This window comes from Mustela nivalis, assembly GCF_964662115.1.
Source record: "Mustela nivalis genome assembly, chromosome: 13".
Lineage (NCBI taxonomy): Eukaryota > Metazoa > Chordata > Mammalia > Carnivora > Mustelidae > Mustela > Mustela nivalis.
Genome location: NC_139032.1, coordinates 73,477,927 through 73,494,716, shown reverse-complemented (window position 1 = coordinate 73,494,716; position 16,790 = coordinate 73,477,927). Strand labels below are relative to the sequence as shown.

Genomic DNA, 16,790 nt, shown 5'->3' with positions numbered 1-16,790 from the left:
AGTTACCAGCTACTAAAATGCATTAATTTGCTCATTGGACATTCATTGAACACTTCATTTTATTTTATTTTATTTTTTTAAAGATTTTATTTATTTATTTATTTATTTGACAGGCAGAGATCACAAGGAGGCAGAGAGGCAGGCAGAGAGAGAAAGAGAGGGAAGCAAGCTCCCTGCTGAGCAGTGAACCCGATGTGGGACTCGATCCCAGGACCCTGAGATCATGACCTGAGCCGAAGGCAGAGGCTTAACCCACTGAGCCACCCAGGCGCCCCTGAACACTTCATTTTAAAGGCTGTAAAATCATAAAGAGGAACTTTCCAAAGGCAGTTGACCTTTTTTTCCAGGAAAGTATATAATCCCTTGGAATCTGGCCAATTATATATTTAAAACTTAAAGAAATTTATGTATTTACTTATATAAGTTAAATATATTTGCACCTGCCTGGCTCAGTCGGTGGAGCGTATGACTCTTGATCTCGGGGTTAGGGTTCAAGCCCTACATTGGGTAGAGAGATACTTAAAAATATAAAACATATATACATATATATATTTCAGGAAAATGTTTCATGATTATTAACACCTTTTTTTGGGTGGGTGAAACTGTCTTACAAGAGGATCTTTGATTTTACCAAAAGGTTAAAAATGATCTGGAAAAGATACCATTTGAATGTCACTTTTTCACACATAATCCAGGCTGTCTATAATTCAAGTCCCAATTTGTATTCAAAATATTTTTTTTTCTTGAAAATAGCTACCAGGTGGGGCACCTGGCTTGCTCAGTCAGAAGAGCATGTGTCTTGATTTCAGGGTCCTGAGTTCGAGTCCCACACAGGGTGCAGAGATTACACAAATAAACAAAACTTTAAAAAACAGGGGCATCTGGGTGGCTCAGTTGGTTTAATGTCTGCATTCAGCTCAGGTCATGATCCCGGGGTCCTGGGATGGAGCCCCATATTCGGCTCCCTGCTCAGCGGGGAGTCTGCTTTTCCTTCTCCCTCTGCCCCTTTCTTGTACTCCTCTCTTGTTCTCTCTCAAATAAGTCAATAAAATATTAAAAAAAAAAAAAAGCTTTAGGGGCGCCAGTCATTAAGCATCTGCCTTCGGCTCAGGTCATGGTCCCAGAGTCCTGGGAATGAGTCTCACATCGGGGTCCCTGCTCAGCAGGAAGCCAGCTTCTCCCTCTCTCATTCTGTGTTTGAGCTTGTGTTCCCTCTCTCGCGGTCTCTCTCTCTCTGTCAAATAAATAAATAAAATAGAAAAAAAAACTTCAAAAAATACAATAGCTACGAGCTATTAAAGTATTGTGATACAGTGGATATCACTGGTATCACAAAAGTATCAGACAAGTCACCATTATCATTATTTTTCTGAACAATTATTTTTAAAGATTTTTTTACTTAAATTCTAGTTAACATACACTGCGATACTGGTTTCAGGAACAGAATTCAGTGATTCATCACTTGATATCTGAGCAATGATTACTAAAGAAACTTCCCCCGGGGTTTTGAGTTCACAGTCACTGAAGAAATACTTCCTGATCTCCCAGTTGACAGTAGCAGAAATTTCCAGTCTGTAACAGCCTTGATTTTGACACGGGAATTACAAGTATAGAACTCAGGTCAGTTGGTGTTTTTAATCTTTCAACACTGAAAAAAGAACTTAGCTATTTCTGGTAGCCTTGTGAAAACAGAATGAGTGAAGAAAAGCTTCATCGTGAAAAGTGCAGCAGACGGCTACCCGTTTCCTGAAGTTGGCCCACCTTGGCCCAGGCTGCCCCGCTAAGCCTCCATTCCCAGCTAGGCAGGGCCATGAGCACAACTTTTTGTCAGTGGATTGTGAGTGGAAGTGATGTGTGTAACTTCTCTTTTATTAGCTCCAAAGGAATGTGTTTGTCTGGGATTAGCCCTCTGGGTCCCTTCCCACTAGTTGGAAAGCAGACCACCAGTAAGAGCTTCAACTGTGCAGACAAGGACAAGATGATGGACAAACAAGAGAGGAGCCCTGAAGCTAGACTGTGACCTGAGAGAGAAATGGGGGAGGGGCAGAGGGAGAGGGACAAGCAGACTCCCCACTGAGCAGAGAGCCCCACATGGGGCTCAATCCCAGGACCCCGAGATCACGACCTGAGCCAAAGGCAGACGCTTAACCAAACGAGCCACCCAGGCGCCCCTGAACTTCATTCTTTTAAAGCCACTATATATAATTTTAACTTTTCACTCAACGATCACAATCATAAACAATTTCAGATGCCTTAAGTTTAGAGCTTGCTGATTTTCCACAAGCTGAACACACTCTAGCAACCAGAACCTAGATGAGGAAGTGTAGTACATCCCAGAGCGCAGATGTTCTCCCTCATCTTCCTCTCCAGGCTTAGCGGCCAAGGAATCTATAGCAGCATAAATCGGTTTTGCCTGCTTTTCTTCTTTATATACGCGAAGTCATACTGTATTGTGGCAGATGGGAATTAGAGCCACAGATTTCTTCCTTCCCTATATGTGTGGCCTTTTGCAAGGTGATTTCTCATCACTAGGTTGGACCTATTAGCCCACCCTTTGAATCCGCTCTTTTGGCTCAGTTTGACCAATAGAAATGCAGAGCTCGGAACAGCGGCGCCTGGGAGGCTCCGTCAGTCAAGAGTCAGACTTGAGTTCGGCTCAGGTCTTGATCTCGGTTGTGAGATTGAGCCCCACATTGGGCTCCACGTTCATCAGAGTCTGCCTGAGATTCTCTTTGTGCCCCCCTCTCTCTGCTTAACCTCCCCCCAGCCCTGCTCACACTCTCTCTCAAATAAAAATCTTAAAGATAAATACATGCAGAGGAACAAACACTGTGAACTTGTAGGTGGGGCCTTAGCAGGCCTGTGGCTTCCCTTGGACTGTCTTGGAAAGCTGTTGCCTGTCAGGGAGGTGACCCAGCCACGTGGTGAACTGAGCAGCGCCAGGTGTTTGATGAAGGTCACCTTCGGAGCCTGCCAAATGTGCAGCTGAATGCCACCGCCGATGAAATCAGAAGAGAAACTGCACACCATCATGAAAAATAGCAAATTGGTGCTTGAGGACACTTAAGTTTTGGGGTAGCCTGTTATGCAGCAATAGGTTTAAGTGAAATGAATCATGTGCTCTTATTCTGGCTCGGCTTTTCTTGCTCAGCACATCTGTGGGATGGAGGCAGCCTGTCCTATGTAGTTGATGACAACTCCAGCTCATGGCCGGACAGCTTCGATCACGGGCCAGTGTTATGATTCATTAACTACTGATGGGCATAAGGGTGTTGGTAATTTGGAGGTCTTAACGAGTAATGCTACTTTGAACATTCTAACGCTGTGTCATGTGGTGATGTAGGCATGCTTTTATGATCATTGTATAACCAGCAGAGGGCCTTTCTGGGCCCCAGGGGCGGCTGCCTGGGTAGATACCAGCTCTTCTTCAAAGGAGTTGTTTCAGGGGTGCCTGGGTGGCTCAGAGGATTAAGCCTCTGCCTTCGGCCCAGGTCGTGATCTCAGGGTCCCGGGATTGAGCCCCGCATCAGGCTCTCTGTTCAGCGGGGAGCCTGCTTCCTCATCTCTCTCTGCCTGACTCTCTGCCTACTTGTGATCCCTGTCAAATAAATAAATAAAATCTTAAAAAAAAAAAAAAAAGGTTGTTTCAGTTCCCATTCCCAGCCGTTGGTGGGGAGCTGGCAGATCTCACTTGTTCTGTACACTTGCCCACACTGTGTTCTTATGCTTTGCAACCCTCGGTTTGAAAGATGAGTGTGTAGAGTGTTGGAAGGTACACAGGACTGTTAGCTCCATTAGCCAGTGTTAGAAGCTGGACCAACTGGTTTTGATGTCTACATTTCTTCTTGACATCTCCGGTTCAGAGGCCACAATTGAACAATAAAAGCTTGAATGTATACAGTGTTGTATATCTTACATACTACTTTTGCAATCATAATTTCACTGGAGTCTTCCAATAAAATAACACTGTGAGACAGGCAGTGTGCAGGTTATTACCTTTGTCCTGCAGGGAAGGAAAGGGACTTGCCAAAGAGCACATGGTATGTGGCACAGTCCAGGTGGGACACACGGGTCTTGGGACAGGCTGACTGGTTCTTCCTGCCCGAGCCCTCTACTTTCACTGGTGCCTTGGCAGCGGGGTTCATGAAGACTGAGGGACAGGGGCAGGTAGAAAGTATTTGTACCTATGGAATAAGTCACGTCATTTAAACATCACAAACAGAAAGAACGTCCAGTCCTTTCCTAGATGTGATCTCCCCAGGGTCTGGAATACAGCAAATTCTAAAAACCTAGGCTTGGGGTGATGGGAATGGGTGTCAGAGAGCACTGCATGTCCAGGTGCTGACCTTTTTCAGTTCATCCAGAAATAATCTTTTGGGAACTGGCCAACTTCACATGACTTAACAACCATGCAGACATTTAAAATGAGGCTGCGGGGCACCTGGGTGGCTCAGTTGTTAAGTGTCTGTCTGCCTTTGGCTCAGATCATTATCCCAGGGTTCTGGGATCAAGCATCAGGCTCCCTGCTCAGTTTGAAGGCTCCTTCTCCCTTTCCCACTCCCCCTGCTTGTGTTCCCTCTCTCGTTGTATCTATCTCTGTCAAATAAATAAAATCTTAAACTAAACTAAAATGTTGTCCATGTTTTGCCCTAAGGGAATAACACAGGTAATAGTACAGCACCACACAGCATCATCCCATTTTGGTAAAAATAAATCTGGATGTGTCTGTATATTCATCGATAAAGGTCTGGAAAAAATAGAGCAAAAAATGTTAGCAGTGTTATCTCTGGGTATTGAATTTTAAAGATGAATTTATTTCCTATTTTATGCCTTTCTGGTTTTTTTTTTTTTTTTTTTTTTGCAATGAAGATGAATCAGTCTTATTTTTAAAACTTACTTATTTTTGGAAATAGGCACTACATTCGCATAGTCAGTCAAGAGTGCAGAAATTTATAGGACAAAATGTCTCCCTGTCCTCTGTGTCTGCCTTCCATCTGGCTCCCTCCGGAGGTAACCAGTGCTCCCAGCATCTAGTGGAACCCTGAGGAGATGCTTTGTGCACAGACAAGACAAGGAAATACATAAATTTTCTTTATCACTTTTACAATAAAAAATCAGGAACACTTTCATTTTGAAGGAGAGGTTGTAGAAGACTACTTTATGATGTCAAAACATGATAAATGGGAGGGGTGCCTGAGTGGCTCAGTGGTTAAGCCGCTGCCTTCGGCTTGGGTCATGATCTCAGGGTCCTGGGATCGAGTCCCGCGTCAGGCTCTCTGCTCGGCAGGTAGCCTGCTTTCCCTCTCTCTCTCTGCCTGCCTCTCGGTCTACTTGTGATCTCTCTCTGTCAAATAAATAAATAAAATCTTTAAAAAAAAAACATGATAAATGGGAGAAAGGCCATCAAACAGTTTGATATCACATGTATTTATAGTAATTAAAGAAAAAAATTTACATTAAAAATATTTATAGGGGCGCCTGGGAGGCTCAGTGGGGTAAGGCCTCTGCCTTTCACTCAGGTCATGATCCTGAGGTCCTGGGGTCAAGCCCCAGTATTGGGCTCTCTTCTCAGCAGGGAGCCTGCTTCCCCTCCTCTCTCTGCCTGCCTCTCTGCCTACTTGTGATCTCTCTCCCTCTGTTGAATAAATAAAATCTTTAAATAAAAATAAAAGTACTTGGGGTGCCTGGGTGGCTCAGTGGGTTAAGGCCTCTGCCTTTGGCTCAGGTCATGATCCCAGGGTCCTGGGATCGAGCCCCGCATCGGGCTCTCTGCTCGGCAGGGAGCCTGCTTCCTCCTCTCTCTGACTCCCTCTCTGCCTACTTGTGATCTCTGTCTGTCAAGTAAATAAATAAAAATTAAAAAAAAAATAAAAGTACTTATAAAGAGGCGTGGTGGTTAAGGGTGTGGACTCCGACACCACGCTGCCTGGTCAAACCCCAGGTGGCCACTTCTTTGCTCAGCTCCTGGGGCAAGTGCCTTAATTCTTCTGTGTCTCACACCTTCATCTGCAGAACAGGAATCATACAATAATAGCACCGCCCCACAGAGCTGTCACCAGGAATGGCACAGGATTCAGGTAGAATCCCTAAAATAGCGCCTTGCTTTGTTTCCAAATGTCATGATGATTATGTTCATCTCAGTTTCTTCATTTTCTTACATTGGACACGTATTACAAAAGGAGTTAAAGAATAAACTCCCACAAGAGAAGGGAAACCGCACAGACACAGACCGCAGCACAGATGAAAATGAGAGACTATGCGGCCTGAAAACGAGCAGAAATGATGTTTGCGACCCCGGAGACGAAGGAGGCCTCTGGTTTCCAGATTTTTTTTTTTTAGTTTATTTATTATTTTTTAAAGATTTTATTTATTTGACAGAGCGAGAAAGAAGAGAGAGAGAGAGCACAAGCAGGGGGAGAGGCAGAGGGAGAAGCAGACACCCCACTGAGCAGAGAGTCTGATGTGGGGTTTGACCCAGGACCCTGGGTTCATGACCTGAGTCAAAGGCAGATGCTTAACCAACTGAGCCACCCAGGTGCCCCTCCTGATTTTTTTTTTTTTTTTTTTTTAGTATTTTATTTAATTTATTTATTTTATTATTATTATTTAAAGACTTTATTTATTTATTTGACAGAGAGATCACAAGTAAGCAGAGAGGCAGGCAGAGAGAGGAGGAAGCAGGCTCCCCGCCGAGCAGAGAGCCATGCGGGGCCCGATCCCAGGACCCCGAGATCATGACCCAAAGCCGAAGGCAGAGGCTCAACCCACCGAGCCACCTAGGTGCCCCTAGTATTTTATTTTTGAAAAATCCCTATACCCAAAGTGGAGCTGGAACTTACAAACCCAAGATCAGGAGTCCTGTGCTCCACTGACTGAGCCAGCCAGGCGTCCCCGGTTTCCGGATTTCGACACTCGAAGGCCCACAAGGGTCCCTCTGTCAGCGTCAGCAGGGCGTCATTCCAAGAGCAGAGATGGAACCTGGCCCGCGGGCCTTCTTCCCTGGAGTTTGGAGAAGACCTTTGAGACTTTCCTAGAAACTCCTTGGACCTTCATTGTCCCAACCTTCAGCAGACTCTTTGTCACCGTCTTCCTGGCTGGGCTTCCTTGGAGAAAGGCTTCAGAGTACGTGTGATGACTGGACTCACACGGAGGACTTTCTGAGGACCCATCACCTCCAGCCTGACGTGGCTGAAAGTCTGGGGGATGGAAAGATGAGAGGTGTCATTCACAGTCCAGCTGGGGAAAGAACGGACCAGTCTCCGTTCTGTTTGTACACACAGCAGGTGGAACGTGTGGGGGGCGTGTCATACTTATCACATGTCCCCGAATCTTCTAAGGATCTTGTAAAGATCCAAATTACAACACAGTAGGTGTGGAGTCAGCATTCTGAACAATCTGCAGGTGATGTCGTAGCTGCTGGGACTGTCCTCAATTCTGGACGGGCCTAAGGCAAGGTTCTGAGTACGGACAACGTGCTGCCCCACAAGGAGATGTGCCCTCGGCCCTTGCTGAACACTGGTCGTCACCTGGCTAAAATCTGCCTTTTCTCCATCCTCCACTGGCCTTCTACTGCCTTCTGCTGCCTCTTCCTCCCTAACGGGTTCATGCCGCCCTGTGCCTCCACTCCACACCTTGGCGGGGCTCCAAGTCTCATGACTCCTCGCTCATCCGGCTCCCAGGTACTGCTTAGATGAGGTGCTTTTCCGGTTGGCTGACCTCATCCCCCCAAGCAGGAACTAAATTAGTTCAATTCAAATTCCTGAGATGCCTCACTATCTCTCCTGGGCATCTTCCTGAAAAAATTTTCCACTGTTTGTAAAATCCTCCCTAGCCTTGACCACCCGGGGACACTGTGATAATGCATTTGCTCACTCTACAATCGGTGGCCTGGAACAGGGCCATGGTTTATTTCGTTATTCTTTCAATGCTTGCAACATCCTGACTGATCACTTACACGCCCTCACTGCTTTCCTTTTTGAGTTCTGGATTCCCTGGCTGCAGAAAACTCACACTGACTTTCCAAGTGAATTTTCCTATTAATGAAAGTCCACAATACATATTTATTGGTAAAAATTTAGAATACTATAAATGAAAAGAAAATGACAATACCAGCCAGCTTATCATCCAGAGATGCAACGTTTTGCCTCGTGGTCCTTTGTGTTGTTTTACAAAATCTGGCTTGCACGTCACACCCCATTTTTAAAACTGCTTTCCCTCCCCTGTTTATGGCATATTGTGATCATTTTCTCAAGTCAATAAAAGCTCTTCCGCAACACCATTTTAAATGATGAGGTAGTTCTCCACTTAACTGATGTGCTGTAGCTGGGCTTTTAGAGTTTTTTCAATCTTTTTTTGCTTAAAACGTCAATGAACACCCTCACTTAACCAAAAGATACAAGTACATTCTCATTGTGAGCATAATTCCAGTGCGTGTGTATCTTTCACCACCACCAAGCAACTCAATTCCTTCACTCCCTAGCTAGAGAGAACACCAGATGCCACAGGTTACGGGCTCAGTCCCACAAGACATCCTCACCACCACCACCACACACACATCAGGCACCAATCACAAGCCCAAGTTTTCACCTGTACTTCTCACCAACTGGCTCTAGATCAGAGGTTCCCACGACCCACTCCTTGGGTTTGATTAATTTACCAACATGGCTGGGGCACCTGGGTGGCTCAGTGGGTTAAGTGTCTGCTTTCGGCTTAGGTCATGATCCCAGGGTCCTCGGATCCAGTCCTGCATCAGGTTTTCTGTGCAGCTGGGAGTCAGCTTCTCTCCCTCTGCCCCTCCCCCTGGTCGTGCTTTTCTGTGTATGTGTGTGTGTCAAATAAATTAAAAAAAAAATCTTAAAAAGCATTTTTAAGAAAAAACATTCACTTACACTTACCAGCTTATTATAAAGTATATGATAAAGGTTACAGATTATCAGCCTGATGGGAGAGGTGCGTAGGGCAAGCCGGGTACGTGGGAAGGGGCGTGTGGCTTCTCTGCCCTGTCCAAGCCTGCCATCGTCCCAGCACTGCCAACATTCGCCAGTGCAGAAGCTCTCTGAACCCCATCCTTTTCAGTTTTTATGGCAGCCTCACTACAGCATGATTGATTAAATTATGGCCACTGGTGACTGTATTCAATCCCCAGTCCCTCTCCACTCCCACAGAGTGGGCGTTCTGGCTGGACTGAAATTCCCTACCCTGTAATAAAAGGTTGGTTGGCCTGGCAACTTAGGTCAAGTTGCCACATTCACCTAACAAAAGACACTTTTATTGTTCTTATCACTTAGGAAATCCCAAGGGTTTTAGAAGCTTGGTGCCCTGGAACAGAATGAAGCCTGCTTCTCCCTCTGCCTGCCACTGCGCCCCCACCTCCCTGACGCCTGCTGGTGCTCTCTCTCTCTGGCAAAGAAAAAAAAAAAAAGGCTGGGACTTCAGGCATGCCTCCAGGCGTCCCTCTGTCTCTAGCACAGAAAGAGAATTGCTTAGAGAGATCTTCCTTAGGGACTGGCAACTTCCTGAAGTCCACAGCTTTATTTTCACACAATTCTAGACTAATCTAGATCCCGCGGTCATTTCGACATTTATTTTTCCAACTAATATTTATATATTGAAAATGAAGGGATTTGATCAATAAGGGAACGGTTAAGTAACTTATGGCTCCCTCAGTGAAATATGATACAATCATTACAAAACTGAAAAAGCTCTTTATGTACTAATAGAGAATATTTCAGGTACATTGTTCAGTGAACAAAGCAAGGTGCAGAACAGTGTACATCACGCACACATTTGCGTAAAGAGGAAGAAAAGAAATACCCAGACGTTTTGCCATAGGAGTTTTGTTTGTGCATCCATAAAATATCTTTGGAAAGATATACAAGAAGCTGACAGCATAATGCCTTAATTTTCAGGGAAATGAGGTGGCTAGGAGAGGACATTTTCACTGCAAAATCAAACTGCTCACGTGTTGAATATATTATGTATTCTAAAATAATCTGGGGGCACCTGGCTGGCTCAGTCGGTAGAGCATGGGACTCTTGATCTCGGGGTTGTGGGTTTGAGCCCCATGTTGGGTGTAGAGATTATTTAAAAAGTAAAATTTTAAAAAAATAGAACAACTGGGACGCGTCAAGTCCTTGCTCAGAATCCAGACTCTACTCACTAGTAATGGAGATGAGCAAATTGACTTCTCTAACCCTCGGTTCCCTCCCTTGAAAATTGGCATCATAATTTTATCAACTTGATCTGATGAGATGAAACAGGACTTGTAGAGATCACAGCACAGTGCCTGGTACATGGTAGCACGCAGTAAATGTTAACTACAGCTATTATGATGACATGATCAGGCAAATCACCGAAAAGAAGTACAAAAGGAACATACATGTAATTGCTCAACCTCATTTATGATTAGAGAAACTCACATTTGAATATAAAGCCACTTCTTTTAGGGGCACCTGAGTGGCTCAGTCGGTTGGATATCTGCCCCTTGATGTTGGCTCAGGTCATCATCTCGGGGTTGTGCCATCCAGCCCCACATCTGCCCACTGGGCTCACTCTGGGCAGAGCCACTAGGGATTCTCTCTCCCTTTCCCGCTTCCCTGCCCTACATGTGCGCTCTCTAAATAAATAAATAGACGCTTAATTTTTGTCAGTTTGATAGGGGAAAAAAATTGCCACCACTACTAAAAGTAATGATGACAGTTGTCCGTGCTTCACTAAACACTTGTGATCTGTTACAGTTAATGCTCCCCGCGGTCCCTGGAAGCACGGTGTCCAGCACAGTATGGAACACGGAAACACAGGAACTTTTCCTTACTCTTTCTCAGATAAGGAATCCAAAGCTCCAAGCAAGTAAGGGATTTATTTGCCCTCCCCGCAAAGTGTGCCCATGCAGCCCATCTTCTGCTCCCTCTTGCATTCTCAGAGATGCCCCTGCCTTCCATCAAAGTAAGACTGTGAGTCAAGGCGGTGCAGTTAGACAGGGCGGGAAACCAACCCAATACAAAACAGAGGTCTGCAAGGATGAGGGACTTTGACCTCCTTCGAGAGAAGCAAGAGTGACTCACAGGAGGAGGAGGAAACCAGAGCTCCTGCGCTGTCCCTCCTGAGCACAGACAGTCCCAAGTCATCAGAAGGAAGAGGAAAACCTTGAAACGGAGCTGGCCAAGAGCTGCCAGAAGACCCAGGCAAGGAAGACCCGCCCACAACTGCCTGGAAATCAGGCTCTAAATCAGTTAGAGCGCAGAGCACATGCTGCACAGCCACCCTGGGGACTGGAGGAGGAAACTCTGAGGAAGCAGGTAAGGAGCCACAGAGGGCCACTGGGAGACGGGTGGGACACAGGACCCCAGTGTCCTGAGAGGCACTGCTGTCAACAGCATGAACACTGGGACCAGCTTTCAAGCTTAGCTGTTTATTAGCTGTGAAGCCTTAAGCAAGGCACTTCATATGCTGAGCCTTGGCGTCCCCATCTATAAAATGGGTATAAAACTATCATGCCAGCTGTGTACTGAGCACCTGCTGGGCTTTGCTGGGCACATTACAGATACTATCCCTTCCTTACAGCAAGCCTCTGAGGTGGGATTTTTAGCCTATTTTACAAAGAAAAATGAAGCACAGAGAGCATAAGCCATTTATCTAAGATGCAAAGCGAGTTAACAGTGTTTCCAAAGCCTGCATACTTTCACCTCCCTATCCTGCTTCCTTCACAGGGTGGTTTTAAGGAATCAGAAGGTCTCAGGGCACGTGACTGGCTCAGTTGGTAAAGCACGTGACATTTTTTAAAGATTTTTTTTTTTTTAATTTACTTGACAGAGAAAGCACAAGCAGGGGGAACAGGAGAGGGAGAAGCAGGTTCTCTGCTGAGCAGGGAGCCCGATGTGGGGTTTGATCCCGGAACCCCGGGATCATAACCTGAACTGTAGGTAGATAGATGCTTAACCGACTGAGCCACCCAGGCGCCCCAAGCATGTGACTCTTGAACTCAGGGTTGTGAGTTCAAGCCCCACACTGGGTGTGCAGATTACTTAAAAACAACAATGCCATAAATTAAATAAATAAATGATTGGTGGGGGGGGTGCCAAATGGCATTATGCAGATGGGAAAATACTGTAAAAGGGAATCACCAAATATAGATGTGAGCTGCCTCACTTAGATCCTAGCCAGGACCGGGGGCCCTTTGTAAACTGTGAAGTCCTGTAAAAATGCTAGCTCTTGGGGCACCTGGGAGAGGGGGCTCAGTCAGTTGAGTCACTGGATCTTGGTTTCAGCTCAGGTCATGATCTCAGGATTGTGGAATCGAGCCCCACGTTGGGCTCCATGCTCAGCGTGGAGTCGGCTTGGGACTCTCTTTCTCTCCCTCTGCCCACTCGCTCTCTCAAATAAATAAATCTTTTTAAAGAATGCCAGTTCTTCATCTCTCTCCTCTTGAGGGTCAACACTTTGGGGCGATGCTACAGGTACTATTTGGCTGACTTCATCCCAGACTGAGGTGATGCCTCTGGGGTGGTGTCTAGGATTTACAGCAATATGGAGGGCATGCAGGGGGCATGGCAGGAGGATACTTGGTCAGAGTCTGTCCTGAGAGGCTGGACTCCAGACATCCGAGGCTGTCTGTGGGGACCCTGGAAGATACGGGCCCAGGTGCTGAGACGCCTGATTATTCCTCCTCTTGAACAGCCCTTTACAGCTTCGGCCATGGAACTTCATAAATGAAGTCTTTTTTGGGGGGGAAGGGGAGGTCTTTAAGGGTGGTAAAGCAAGTTTGTCATACTATAGTAAAGTTAGAGGATTTTCAGATAAGAGAATTTAAAACAATCAAACAAAAAACCCCACCTATAATCTTACTCCCAGAGATAACCACTGTTGACACTTTGGTGTTTGTTTTTCCAGACATTTTTCCCAGACACACATATACTGGATAATTGAATAGTATCGTGATATGGTTTTACTACTGGTTCTTTTTACTTACTTGCATATCACAAACATATTTCCACATTAATAGATGTTTTATCACATCATTAAAAAAAAAAAAAGATTTGAGAGAGAGGAAAGGGGAGGGGCAGAGGTAGGAGAATCTCAAGCAGACGCCCTGCTGAGCACGGAGCCCTACATGGGGCTCAGTCTCACGACCCTGAGATCATGACCTGAGCCAAAACCAAGAGTTGGAGGCTCAGTCAACTGTGTCACCCAGGTGCCCCTTATCACATCATTTTAAAGGCTGCAGAATGTCTCTTTATGTGGTTGGAGCAGAATCTCTTTAATTAATGTTCCACTATTGAAGGAGTATGTAGTTTTCCACACCTTACTGTTAGAGCCGTGCTTCTACGGGTGTCCCTACAATCAAGCCTTTGCACAAGTCCTTGATTATTTCCATGGGACAGATTCCCAGTTGGGGCCCTGCTGGATCAAGGTTATTACCTTTCAAGTCTTGTGATAAGTACTAAAGGTCTGCTTTGGACACACTCTGGAATTCAGAGATCCTCAAAGCTCAACACAGAAACCTTTTTCATGGCTTCAAAGTCAACCTCGATCCTTCTCCCTCTCAAATCTGTTTGCAGGGATAACGACAGCCATCTCATGGGTAGTCTTTGCTGGGTGCCAGACTCCTAAGAGCTTTACCTTCAGACATGCTACTTTCCTTTTCAACAGACCTCACAGGCACAACAGGTTAAGCAATTCAACTGGGATCACAGCCACAACAAGTAGTGCATCTGGGGTCATGAGCCTCAAAAACATGGTTCTAGAATCTATGTTATTCACTGCTTTTTGGGAAGTGCTTTTGATTTAATCTCTAAAGATGTCTTTTTTTTTTTTTTTTTAAAGATTTTATTTATTTATTTGGCAGACAGAGATCACAAGTAGGCAGAGAGAGAGAGAGAGAGAGAGAGGAGGAAGAGGAGGAAGCAGGCTCTCTGCTCAGCAGAGAGCCTGATGCAGGGCTCGATCCCAGGATCCTGGGATCATGACCTGAGCCGAAGGCAGAGGCTTAACCCAGTGAGCCACCCCCTGCCCCTCCAAAGATGGTTTGTATTCCATCCCTTTGATCTTCTCTGCCTTGGCCTGGTCTAAGTCAAGCACCGCCATTCCAGCTTGAATGTTAAAGCCCCTCACAGTCTTTTATTTCCACTCTGTCCCTTTTAGTCTGTTCTCTGTTCTGTAGCTGGAATGGTGTTATTATTATTTAAAATTTTATTTTTAAACAATCTCTATACCCAACATGGGGTCCGAACCCACAACCCAGAGATCAAGAGCCACTCTAGTGCTACCTGACTGAGCCAACCAAACACTCCTGGAATGATGTTTTTAAAATGGAATATTAAAAAAAAAAAAAAAAAAAAAGGAATGGTGATGAGGGACCCCCCCACTAACCCCTAGAATTAAATCCAGATTTGTTCCCCAGCTTCCAGGCCTGCCTCCACCCTCCCTGGCTTTGTCTCCTGAGCCACCTTCCTGCTCCAGCCCCACCCACCAAACCTCAGGGTTCTTTCACTTCCTGAATCTGGCAGAGCCTTTTTTCACCTTGGGGCTTTGGTACCTGTTGTTCCCTTAGCCTGGAATGTCCTTCCCTCTAGGCTGTGTGGCTGGTTTCTTGTCCTCCTGCAGACATAGCTTTCAGAAACCCGCCCTGCTGCAACCCTCCCTGGTGGTTTCCTAACCCTAAGCCCATTTTCCTTTCTGTCCTTTGTAGCACGCATTACATATTAACTGCCCACTGCTCATTAGATGTCTTTTTCCCTCATTACACTCTAAATGTCATGAGGTCAAAGTCGTGTCTCTTTGGTCCACCATTATTTACCCAGTGCCTAGCACAACTCCTGGCATGCAGTGGGCGTTCAATACCTTAGTAACTGTACAATGACTGCGTGGTCTACAGAAGGCGCTCGTAGTTAAGGATCCCTGGTAAACTCGCCCAGCTTTGGCCAGAGCTGTTCCATCCTCCTTCTGCATACCTTTGCTTCGTCTTCCCTACATGGAAAGTGACAGAAGTCTAGAAGAAAACCAGGAAGCCATGGGCGGGCAGGAGAGTGTCAGCGGGTTTTGCTTCAGGTTTCAACTGAGTGGATGGATGGCGCCTTAGGAGGCGCACCAGGGAGACTTGGTTCCCCCAAACTCCCTGCACGCTTCCTGGATTCCTACGAGAGACTCACGGCTCGGGGAATCTCCTGATAGGTGCAAACACTTAAGTGTGTGGTGATTAGCACACATCCAGCAGGAGACACCACTGCCTAGCTGGGGGACCTTGGGTGAAAGTCACTTCTTGGCTCCCACTCCCATCTGCAATGTGAGTGGTTAGGATGGAGAAGTGATTTTTCGACTTTTTTTGGTCCCCCCTTGGCAGCTCAACTCTTCAACTTATTCAAGTGATTGACAGGAGAAAAGCTAGGTGTTTCTGGGTGAAATGGGGAAGTGGGGCTGGAGCTCAATCTCTATACCCAACATGGGGTCCGAACCCACAACCCGGAGATCAAGAGCCACTCTAGTGCTACCTGACTGAGCCAACCAAACACTCCTGGAATGATGTTTTTAAAATGGAATATTTAAGTCCCCAAGGGTGGTGAGATGGCCAGCCTTTGGACTCTAAGACATCAGTGGTCACTGCCTGCCAGGCTGTGTTCCAAGAACAAAGATGGCAGCAAGATTGCTGTGGTTACAGCTACTTGGGCACATTAAATTATCAGAAAGGTTGGGTACCTGGCTGGATCAGTCGGAGGACCATGCAACTCTTGATCTCTGGATCAAAAGTTTGAGCCCCACGTCGGGTGTATATGTTACTTAGAAATAAACAAAATTTGCTGAGTCTGAGGTGCAGAGATTTTAGGCTGTGTAGCCATCAAGTTCGCAGCCACCCAAGTGCAGGGTGGGCAGCCTCTGTGTGAGGAGGAGGTTTTAGCCATTTTAGAAAAGAAATGAGGGCCCAGGAGAGCCCAGAGGCTCACTTACCCTCTCCACAATCTAGAAAAAGGAAATTGCCACCCCTCCCTTCCCCAGGCCATGGAGACCTTCAAGGTCTTGAAGAGACCGCCCACGATCTTGCAGATGTTTGGCTTCCACGGTTGGTTGTTCACCACACCCTGGGGGAACTCTGCTCCCCCACCTCCCCGCCCCTGCCACCCAGGCAGCTTTGTGGCCTGTGCCATAGGCAGATGCGCTCAAGAGGCTGCAGCCCGGGCCACCTGGCACCTCCAGGTGCTGCGTGTGTGCTGCCATGGAGACGGGCCCCGGGGTTGTGGCTGGTGGAGAGAAGGCAGTCTCCCAAAGCAGTGTGGATTTGGGAGAGGGAAAGACTGGAGCCTCGGGTCCTTCAGATAGTCTGCCTGACCACCCTAGTATCAAGGAAGCCCAGGTGAGTGCACTAGGGTTTTGGGGAACAGAGGGAGGGAGGAGGAGCCGGGGGAGTCCAGGTATTAGGAGGTTCTGGAAGGGCTGATCGAAGGACCTGGGCAAGGGAGCCTAAGCTTCCAGGTCAAGGGGAAAAGCTTTGGCAGGGTCCCCCTGCCGGGCCAGTGCGGTGTCCCTGCACAAAAACTGGGCATATGGGCTCTGGAGGGTTGGTCCTGTAGCCCAGTGGGAGGGACAGACCAGGGAATTCACAAAGGCCATCTCTGCACTACTCAGGGACTTGAGGCAGCAGGGAAGGAAGTATTTGTCTTATAATACAAACCACTGACGGGTTCTCCTCCCTCTCCTTGGAGTCTGAGAAGTCAAGGGCAGTCACATGGAGCAAAGGAGCACTTTTTTCCACTTCCCAAGTGGGGGTGCAATCCCCTCCAGTGGCAATTCACGAATGGTGG

At 46.6% G+C, this 16,790-nt stretch overlaps 2 protein-coding genes across 3 annotated transcripts in view; both read left to right on the top strand.

Moving 5' to 3' along the window:
- Window positions 1-16,790, top strand: part of HDHD3 (haloacid dehalogenase like hydrolase domain containing 3) — a 169,322-nt gene that overhangs the window by 51,441 nt on the left and 101,091 nt on the right. The window lies entirely within an intron of this gene.
- Window positions 11,076-16,790, top strand: part of RNF183 (ring finger protein 183) — a 7,871-nt gene continuing 2,156 nt past the window's right edge. Inside the window, exon 1 of one of the 2 annotated variants that reach the window (XM_082697029.1) lies at window positions 11,076-11,297. The gene's annotated coding sequence lies outside the window, so the exon portion shown is untranslated. Of the gene's footprint in view, window positions 11,298-16,259; window positions 16,343-16,790 lie in introns of those variants that run through there. The other variant, XM_082697030.1, reaches the window with a different exon arrangement.